Source organism: Scleropages formosus, chromosome 5 (genome assembly GCF_900964775.1).
Source record: "Scleropages formosus chromosome 5, fSclFor1.1, whole genome shotgun sequence".
Taxonomy (NCBI): Eukaryota; Metazoa; Chordata; class Actinopteri; order Osteoglossiformes; family Osteoglossidae; genus Scleropages; species Scleropages formosus.
The window spans coordinates 11853063-11864337 of NC_041810.1; positions in this window are offsets into that span (position 1 = coordinate 11853063).

Sequence of the window (11275 nt, forward strand, 5' to 3'; positions counted from 1 at the left end):
AATCCAGCTGTCGTATGCATAGACAAAGTGAAGATGTCAGTTTAATTTGAAGTCCAAATGAACTGCTGAATGAATACACCATACTAAAAGCTCATTGAGCATCACTGCACTAGTTGTACCAATCGATACTATGTGTTCGTTCATGGTCTCATTACAAGTGCTGTTTCCTATGCAGCAAAAGATGAACATGGGCTCTGACTGAATCCATTTTACTTAACAAGTTTTGGCAGGTAATTACTTCAGCTAGCGTTAAAGCCTTCTGCACCTTTCAGTGTGTTTCATTGTGTGTATTTTCTAAAATCCTGTTGTGCATTAGGAAATAATTACCTAAATGATCCTGCTCGGCAAGCACTTGGTTTGGGGGGGGGGAAAGGTTTAACAGCGAACAGTCCTCGTGAAATGGTGGTGCACCACTTGGCTGTGTAAAAGGAGGAAACTTATTACAAGCAACCCATTGGGAATTTTTCACCCATAATTTATGGGTAATAACATGAAGTGATGAGTCCCAATCAGGATTCAAGAGCTCAGTCAAGTCAAACTGGGAACTGCGCTTCTCTGGAAGCAAATTCCAAATTCCAAGAGATTCCATCTTTATATTGGGTTATAACTATGTTCAGTGCCTGTATAGTCACTGATTACTCTGCTTACTCTTAATATGTACTTCTGTTGTTGGTGCTCACTGTAGGCATCAGCAACATGGAGTACATTTTCAACTAGTTTCAAGTCTCCTGATTGCTGCAAAAGTGATTTTCCTAAGCTGTGTGTGTGTGTGTGTGTGTGTGTGTGTGTGTGTGTGTGTGTGTGTGTGTGTGTGCGCATGTTGGGGGGGGGGGTCACACTCACTCACTCATTCACTCAGAAGCAGGATAGTAGCTCTGCAGCTCCTAGGCTGTGGGTTTGGATGTAGACTTGTTTTCCTGTTCACTCTGTGGCATTTTTGTTCTCCCTGTGTTGCCATAGATTTCTTCTTGGTTTCTTCCCACAACTGAGACATGTTTCAGGTGAATTGATTCTGAACGATAGTGTGTGCATGTGACTGTCCCATCAATATTGCACTCTGTCACCATGATGAACTCTGGACTACTGTGACCAGGTTACACATGGTAAGATGTTTAAACCACCTTAAGGAAACAGGTGGAAAGCTGAGGGGTCCCCCACCCTCCAAGTTGTACCCTTTATCGAGGTACTTGCCCAGAATTCATGCAGTAAAAATCTCCCTTCTATAACTGCTGCAGCAGCTCAGTATACAAACATCACACTGTGATTCACCTTGGCCATGTGTCAAATGATATTAACATCATTGTAAATGATGCCACATAATCCAGAGTGAAGCATTAGCCTTTTTCATGTTAGTGATTCTTTGACTCTGTTCTGATGCCTGTATTCAAGCCATGATCTCAAATCCGATGACCAAAAACTTGATGTCAGTCAAATTTACTGTAAACTTTCTTGAGAAACTTGGGAATGTTTCCCAAGTCTTAAGAAAACCCACATGCTACTTAATAGTTTTTAAGCCTCATTTCTAAAGTTCTTAAGGCATTGTGGAGAGCGTGGGTGCTGGCGAGGGAGGGAGGGAAGTGCACAGAAAGCTTCTAAACACGTCCCAGAGAGACCCAGGGCACTTAGGTGTTGGCATGGATTACTGTCCCCTTCTGAGACGCACCTAATAGGATTCCCGTTGGGTGTATTTTTGGCAATCTCCCTCCTCCAAACCCCTCTTTTCAAGGCGACTTTGTATATGTTTTGGATTATGTGAGAGTTTTGTATAATAGTTTTTGTAGTTACTACATAAAAAGACAAGGCGATTCCCAGTGGTTGGATGGAGGTGCTCTGGGGAAGCAGCATGCGAGTGTCGGGAAATAGCGAATGCGAATAGTCCTCTGGTATGGTAATCAATAAAATCACATCTTTGCAGCCATTCCTTGTGAACTTGGCCCTTGATGTAAAACTAGTCTCAAATTAAATCTCTATGGAGTTTGAGACATCGGAGGGGGTGGTAATTACTGAAATGGTGAATTTATAATTGTTTTTGGGGGTGGTTGCAGTAATTAATTGCTGATGTGGTGACTTTAGTCACATTATTGAAGCTTCATTTACTCATGAGGATTAAACCGACACCCTGCTCCCTTAAACAAACCAGGACCTGATACTGAATTATGCATAAAACGCAGTCAAAACAGAATGGGCACATGATTGTTAATGGAATGAGGATTATTAATACGTCCTGAATTATTGAACAGGCCTAATTAGCTGAAGATGCTACTGAACATGAAGATGGAAGGATGTGCTTGGCGCACATCTCTACTGCCCTGGATAACAGCTACCACGATTAATGTCCAAACAATAACTTTGGATGCATACGTTGAACTGACAGAAGATATGAAAAACCTGCCGGGTCCCCCCCAGTAATATCGAGTTGAATCCCTTGTTGGTGCTGATGTGCAGTTGCACAACATTTCCTGATGTACAGCTGCTCTGTGCTGAAGCCAAAAGCCTGAAACCACACACTTGCGGGAAGATCAGTATTGAGTAGGAGGTCAATGAAAATCAAAGTAAACAATTATCCATCCCCTGACAGTGACAGAACTACTCCATTCTTGAGCTCTTAGCGGAATGTGGGAAAAATTAAAACGATGCACAGTTATAATGAGCGCAATTACTGGATCATCACTCGCATAACCCATCTGCTTCTGAGAGCTCATATGGGCCCTTGTGGGTATTGGGGGAGGGTGATGAAAGCAGTGTGTTCCAGTAAAGAAAAGTTAATGTTAAATGGAAAAATCCTTTTACTGTACAATACCAATCTAGTGGTATCCCCCCGACACACACACGCGCATACACATTCTATAGGCAGATAGTTGAGGGATGTGAACCAGCAACAGTTTATCACACCCAAGCTACATGTGAATTGCGTGGAGAGCTTTTCGTTTTGATTAAATGTAGATATTTCATGTTCTCATTGTGCTGGCAGGAGAACTGCAGGCACTCAATTTTACAAAGAAAATGATTAAATTTGGGTTAAAAAACATGTTGATCCAGTCCTAGAGGGTTTTCGGCTCTCTGTAGACTTCAGTACCACTGTCCTTTTAAAGGCAACCGACAGAGGATAAGGCATTGTGCTGTCAAATGTTTTGCGGTACGGGTTGAAAGTCTGTAGATGCTTTGATCTGGGAATCACGTTTTTATCCCATTCCTGAAATAAGTGATCTCCTAACTCGTGTCATTACCCTCTGGTGTTGACAGTGGAGTCGATATGGTAGGAGCAATTCTTAGTGAATGAGTAGTGTGTATCAATCTATACAATCCAAATAAAAATCCAGACTATTACTGGTTTTCAGATGGAAATGGGACTCCCCCCCAACCCCCGGGTTTGTTCTACACCTGAGACTCGAGTGTATTCCCCCCCCCCCAAACACACAACAATGTAGCTGTTGGGTTGTAGTTATGAGTCCTGCTCCGTGTCTGGTCCTCATCGACCGCATCCTGTTTCCTCCCTGTCAGCAGCGCATCGCAGGCCTCTGCTCCTCCTGCTTCACCGCAATAACCTTGTCGCTGGAACTTTATATCTGGTGTACAAGCACTTTGGGACGGTGTAAATCCTTTCTCTCCGTAACCGCAAAACTGACAAAAGCGTGAAATATCTGGGAGCTCGCAGCACTAATCTACAGCTCTCCCGGCTGAAGCTGGTTTTTCCTGCCATGTTAACCAAAACTGCTTCCCTGTGACTTTGTGGGTCAATGTTTTCGAGTGGATGCAGATGAGCTCAGACGGCTGAGGAGTTTTGGAAGTGCTTCTAATGAACGCATCGCTTAGGCACTGCGGCACAGCGTGGGGCGTGGAGGGCAGCGGCCAGACTTCACGTACCGCTAGGAAGGTTAATCGGCGAGCTTGTGGGGGCAAAAGTTACCTTCTTGGTTCATTTCTATCCTCCGTAACTTCAAGTGACCCATAAAGCAGTAATAATCAATGTGCACCATGGGGAAATCACGAGCGTCTGTTTTCACTCTATTCTGCGTGTTTTAAAAGCATTTATAATTATGACACAGGCTGCTGGGGGGACCAAACTGATGCTGCTCCCGGTCCTTCACCGTTACATTGCCCACCACTTAGCCACAGAAACCGCTGCGCATTTCGGCAATATCGTCATGATCAATTTGCAAACCGTTTTAACGTCCTGCAGTGGCTCTTCAGCTGCTTGAACATAAATGGCCCGCATAGAAACAGCTTTTAACACTCCAGCGTTTCAAACCGGTAATGTGACACTCGGCAGAGGAGTGCGACACGGCTCCCGTTACTCACGTGATCAGCCTCTCCCAAGGGGTTCGAAGCACAGTGAAACGTTGCTGGCTCTAAAGGTTTAATGTTCACCACTTTTAAATGGGCAGATTCAAAAAAAAAAAAAAAAAAAAAGCCAGTGGCGTAGATTAGCGCTGTCAGAGCGGTGACGATGCTGGCTGCAGGCACAGTTGCCGAACTGGAACTCTAAATTCAAGGCTCCCTTAACATCACAGTAAGCTGAGAGCCTCCTTCAGATGTCAGGCTGTAAAACTTTGTCATATTTCCTTATCTCTATGAGTTCCTCAGACAGCCCAGAGAAATTGGAGATGTCTGTGGCTGTAGTGACAACTGAGGGGAAAAGAAGTTTTCTTCCCCTTTCCTCCTCCTGACTGGATCAAACAGTATGGGCAGTGAGGGTTTCAGTCTGTCAGTTAACCTTGATATGGTTACTGAATATTCTGAAAGTACAGGGCTTTAACTGGTAATTCTGCATTACTGAGGATAGTCTTAGATTTTATATCTCAAGTTACCATGAAAACAGGACCAGTTATATTATAATGCAAAAACTTATTTTTGAGAATATTGGGGGCACTATTTTTTTTTTTTTTTTTTTCTTTTTTCCCTTCCTCTTTTCGCCAAGGCTGGGGAAATCCTCATGGAGACCTTCCAAAAAGCTGTACACGGGAACTGTCGGACTCTTCCCGACTAAAACCTCAGCCTGCTCGGCCAATATTCCAACTGTGTTAAGAACATGCAGTCTGCATGCAAACAAAAAGTGGGTGAAATACCCTCCCTACTCCGCTCATGACCTCCTAGGGTTTAGGTCACCCCCATCATAAATCTCCCTCTTAAACGCACCACCATCTTGTTTTAGGACACAGCATTTTGTGGTACGTCTTTTAAAAGTGTCCACCATTACTACGCTCCCCTCCAAGGCCTTTACACCTGGAAAGTAGATACTTTCCTTAGTCAGCCCAACTGCCCCATGAAGGAAGTTCAGACACTGCTTATTGAGAGCGCCTCTGTAATCGAACACTAAGGTTCCTACTCTGACTTCCAGCTCAGCTTTCTGGTCACCAGCTATCTCCCTTGCTTTTGTAATATTTGGTCGATCATATATCTTCTCCATATAGGCCCTGCTTAGTGTATCACGTAAGCTGGCATCAGCAGTGACGGTAGTATCAATTATATGTAAATGCCTTTATTATGACACATCTGGAATTCTGATACCCACACTTTTTTGAGACAGGGTTCTGGTATGGCTCGGTAACCTCTTGATGTAGTGAAATCTATAAGGGTCTTGTTGATGTAAGAGCCTGTGATGGACTGATGTCCTCTGCCTCATGCCCTATGCTTTCAGGATATGTTCTGAACCACAGTGATCCTTCATTTCTCAAGCACAGACGTGTATTGTTGTGCATCTACCGTTCATGAAAGTGCAATATTTGAGCTGAAGACCCTGGACTGGTTGTGTGGCATGTGGTGTTGAACTGATATATCTTAATAGGAAGAGAAAGAGGGGGAGACGGACATTATTATGCTCCGACAGTTGTGGGTTTACACACGGCACTGTTGTCTCGCTACGGTTCACCAGGAAGGTAGGGACTCGGAGAACTCTGTGTATGAATGAACACGTCAAAATGTACCAGAGGCATGTGCGCGCAGCAGACTGGCCGTCTGATCCGGAACGGAGGGACAGTGGCGGTGAGATGTGGCCCTGTCAGACATACACAGCTGCTCACCGAACTTCCTCTATCCTTCAACAACACCCCCCCCCCCCCCCCCAGATGTGTACCAAAACAGTGACATCGTTCATCACCAGGCATGACACGGGCGCAGTATTCTCTCTGTGTTTAGCAAGTCACTTGAACTTTGCCTTTAGCCCCTTGCAACAGGCAAGTCAACAAGTGTGAGCTGCATGTTCTTCAGCTCGCTTAGTGCTGCAGACTCCGCTAATTTCGACTATATTGTGGACCTCCAGGCGGCACAATGAGTAGCACTGCTGTCTCACAACACCTGGGTGGTGTGAGAGGACGTGGTTTTTATCCCCGCTCAGTCTGTGTGGAGTTTGCATGTTCTTCCCGTGTCTCCGTGGTTTCCTCCAGGTGCCCTGGGTTCCAAAGATACGCTGTTCAGGTTCCCCCATAGTGTGTGAGTGACAGAGAGAGAGTGTGTTCCACTGATGTATGGATGAGTGAGCCAGTGTAGGTAATGTATCTAGCAGTGTAAGTCACCGCGGTGAATAAGGTGTGTGGGCTCATAACACTACATAGAGTTCATCGGAAGTCGATTTGGAGAAAACATCATCACACATCATCTGCAACTGCTTGTCCCGTACGGGGTCATGGGGAGCCAGAGCCTAACCTGGCAACACAGGGTGAAAGGCTGGAGGGGGAGGGGACGCCAGTCTGTCACAAGGCACCCCAAGCAGGACTCGAACCCCAGACCCACCGGAGAGCAGGACACGGTCCAACCTACCGTGCCACCGCACCCCCACTTTGGAGAAAAGTGTCTGCTAAATAAATGTAAGGAAATACTTGACAACATGTAACCATAATTTACAAGCTTTTCTTCTAGGAATTGTGTTTTATACAATAAACTACTCATACTGACTTACCCTGTTGTACAGTATAAATGGGTAACTTTTACTGTACCACTTCCAGGTAAGTTCTATGGTTAAGGGTGCTACAGCAGGATGTGCTACTAGAACTTTTACCTCACAATGCAAGGGTATCAGTTGCAACCACTGCAATGCTGCCCAAGAGCATAGACGTACTGTAAGGGTAAAACTAGGTAAAGGGTTTATCACTAGTGTAAAGCACTCAAAGCTGTCTGTTCAACGAGATTTTGCGACAACCTGACAGCACTTACATTATCATTAGTGGGCACAACAACAAGTAGCGTTTAATCTGGGCTACGCTGCTAATCGACGAGAACAGTTAAAAGGGCAATCTTTGTTTCTGTAAACAATATGCTGCCCAAATTCACAGCATTGCGAAAGCAAACACTGAACCAAATAACTTTTGCATAATTAGAAGAAACATCAAAATGTTTCTCATTCTTGGCACCATTTCAGAGCTCTGCTCAGACAACTTTTCTTTTCTTTTTTTTTTTTTTTTTTTCCTTTAAAAAAAAATCTGGCTGGAAATAATTATAGGTATTTTATCAACTGAATGAGCTGATAATAACACAACAGTGAAACCATATGCAGCTGTTGATATGAAGCTGTTTTTATGTACTGCTGTTTTATGAGCCCTTAAAGTAGAAACAATTGATTTTAAATATTTAACTGATTATGCAGTAATTTGTCTGCAGGGTAATTATGTAATTGTTTTAAACTGTTGTGAGAGTGCTTTAATTTGGCACAGATGAAGGTTTAATAATAATAAAAAAAAAAAGGTAAAGGTTCTATTAATGAGAGATGGAAAGCTGATGTACAAAACTTGTTGCAACAATTTCAGATTTGATAAAAGTGTGCATGTTTTGTTTTAGTGGGATTGTTTTCCTGAAAGGATCTAAACAATGGATTTCCTTCAGTAGCCTCATGACAAACCCATGTCTTAACCAGCAGCTGTCTGCCCTGTCCAGGCTAAACCATTTCTCAAAACACAAACAATGGTAGTAAAACCACACAAGATCGTTAGATGTGTAACCATTCTTTATATTGACCGGTTGGAGGTTGTACAGTGAATTTGTAGCGTAGCATAATTTATTTATTTTTTTTTTTAATATTTTGGAGCATCTGGTGAATTAATGGTCGAATGCTCATCCTTGCTTTCCAGATATCCATCTTCGTTGTTGGACCAGTGTTTGTTTTACAGCCATTCTAATGTAATCTGTAGCTTTTTCATCTGAGTGTAGTTGGGACTTTGAGCTGCATGCATTCATACATGTTATAATACCTTAGTGCAAGGCTTTATTTGGCTCTATTAATAAGCAATGTGTTTCTGAGAGTAAAATGTATTTGCCATTTCCCAAGCTGGTAACACTTTGTCACTACAAAATTACCTGCATTTGACTGCATTGAAATGGAAAGATTTGAGTTTCAACACATTTCCCTTAATGGCTCATCTTTTATTTTTATTTACTTAAAAATGACATGAAAATGGCCAGTGAGATGAAACCGCATCTTTACAGATGGATATGAAAACAGACAAGCTGTGAAGTTGAAACCAGATCTCAGGTTGGCTGAATGAAGAATAGATTTTTATTTTCAAGTCCATTGTGGGCTTCCTGTATGTGTGTTTATGTAATACATTACTGTTCAGGAACCATTTCACTAAACAGCTGGCATTTGTACATTTTGCTTGAAGCACCGTTAGTTAAAAATGTAGCATTGCAGTATTAAAAAGGAATGAAAGTACCATATTTGGCAGAAAACTCAACTATTGCCAACACATACAGAGCCTCAACCCACAGCAGTATGTTTCATTCAGAAAGTTCCAGAAAGAAAAGTCTAGCTTGGGGCAGCTAAGGTGTGAGAGAGTAGGGGTGCGCTGGCCTTCTACCCCAATGATATAATGCCTTCAGAGTCGGCTAGTAAATGACGACAGCATCTGAGACACCTGATTTATCAGTTATTTTTGGTGTCGCATGTTTCTGAATGTGCCGTTAAGTGGCGATGCTGTGGCACCTTTGCCCGGGGCTGGGCTTGTTGAGACTTACAGAAGGGAAACCCTGAAGTTTGGTACTTGGGTCTCCATTTGGCGTGATTCTCAAAGCCTGTATATTGGTGGGTGAAAACTTTGTGCAAGATACAATTTTACTGATTATTTACTCTGCACCTGCTTTTTGAACTGGGAGAATAAAGCTGCTTTGTGGCAGCATGTGGTGTACCAGAACGATTACCTTGCAATCCACTGGGATCCCAATCCCATCTCCTGGTACAGTACCCAAGATCCAGGTACTTACCTTGAACTGATACAGGGGAAAATTGCCCTACTGGGTGAAATGTAAATCAGTTTAGTAGCTGTGGATAAACCAATACAAATACTACTAGGTCTGGGACTGAGTGCCACATTACGCAACTGGATCCTGGATTTTCTCACCAACAGACCCCAGCGTGTGCTGTGGAGTCTGTCCTCACAGGGTGTATTACATCCTGGTGTGGCAGCTGCTCCATACAGGACAAGAAAGCCCTACAGAGGGTGGTCAAAACAGCTCAACAGTCCAGGACACCTACACCACACTCTGCCTCAGAAAGACGATGCGCATCACGAAAGATTATAGTCACCCCACACGGGCACTTTTCTCTTTTCTTCCATCCAGAAAGCGGCTCAGGTCTATTCGAACCCGCACTGCGAGGTACAGGAACAGCTATTACCCCACTGCTGTAAGAGTATACACCACTTACCAATGTGCCACCTTTTGTAACTAGAGTTGGACTGCTCCTTCCAAGAACATTGGTAGATTACACTGTCACTTTAAGCATGATCGTGTTCTGAGTTCTCTGGCTGTCTGTTTGTTATTCTTGTTACTGTTATTGTTCATTAGCATTACTTATTGTCATTGTTGTTTTGTTCTGTGCAGTATTTCTGTTGTTTCTTTTCATAGTCTGTGGAGAAGCATTCAAGAAGAATGTCATGATACTTGTACATGGTACTTGTACCTCTGACAATAAACTTGAAACAAATCATTACAGCTCTTTTGACTGGTATTTGAGTTTAATAGACCAAGCATAACTTAATACATTGCTTTTTAAATTCTTAGTTTGAACATGAATGGTAAATGAATCTATTAATAACCAACCTATACCAACTGAGTGTGAGTGACCCATCGTAAGTAGTCTATCTAGCAGTGTAAGTTACCTCGGTGAGTAAGGTGTGTAGGCTTGTAACACTACATAGAGCTCATCGGAAGTCGCTTTGGAGAAAAGTCTGCTAAATAAATGTAAAATATGAGGAAAGGGAAATGAGTAATGGTAATTTGGTTTATGCCTTGTGATACTGCGCAGCTCACTACTGTAAATGAATTGCATATGGATAGGACTGGCCTTTGTGCCTTTGAAGCACTCTATAGGAGTGAAAGTTTTAGTGATAACTTTAATGCTGGTTTTACTGCATCACGATAGGCGTCAGTGCGCTGTATCCATGCGTTGATGACAATCTCTTATCTCCAAGAAAAACCTATTGTGAATGAGCGTGACGTACGTTCTGGCTGACGTGATCAGCTCTTATTGTGCAGTTCTGGTGGTTGACGGGTACTGCACCAACTGAAAACCAGTGCATAGCAGAGGGTGGGTGTGATAGAGGTGTAAAAGGTGCAGCTCAAACATCACTGTCAAGTGATTTGGGTCGTTTTGGTCTCCACCCGACTTGCTGTGCTGTTCTGCTCTGATTCAACCCTTGCGTTGCAGTTGGATTTGATATTGAACTTGGAAAACAAAGCGTGAGAAACTCCAGAAAAGACACGGCTATACAGTTAGTCAGTGGTGAGCCACAGCACTCTTACTCGGCAATAGCATATTTTTATTGAACCCTCACCCTACCCTAGAAAGTGTGTGTGTGTGTGTGTGTGTGTGTGTGTGTGTGTGTGTGTGTGTGTGGCACCAGTTTGTGCCCTTAATATTTTTCCTTGACTAGCAAATTCAAAGCATGTACATGATTCTTAATTTACAATCAGGAATCTTTCCTGTAAAACTGACAGATGTTTATGGAAAACATGGTATTAGTTACAAAATGTGGATCTTTATCTAGTCCAAGAGGTTCAATGAACCTTTTCTGGGGGCTTAAATGTTTCCAGGCTGCTCTCACCCTTAACACCTGGCTTGCTGTTTAGTCCATGCAGAAAAAAAGAAACAAATGGCTTCTAACATCTTTCTGTTTCCACTGAAATTTCAGGGGAGATGAAAAGACCCCAGTGCTTGCTGTGCTCTTGATTGGATATCTATTCATCGCCTAAAATAAGCAGCCTTGTGATGCCCCTGGGGCATGAATCGCGATCATTATCTGTGGGTAGCCTGCACAGGCCATGTCGGTACAATAGCATATTATTTCAA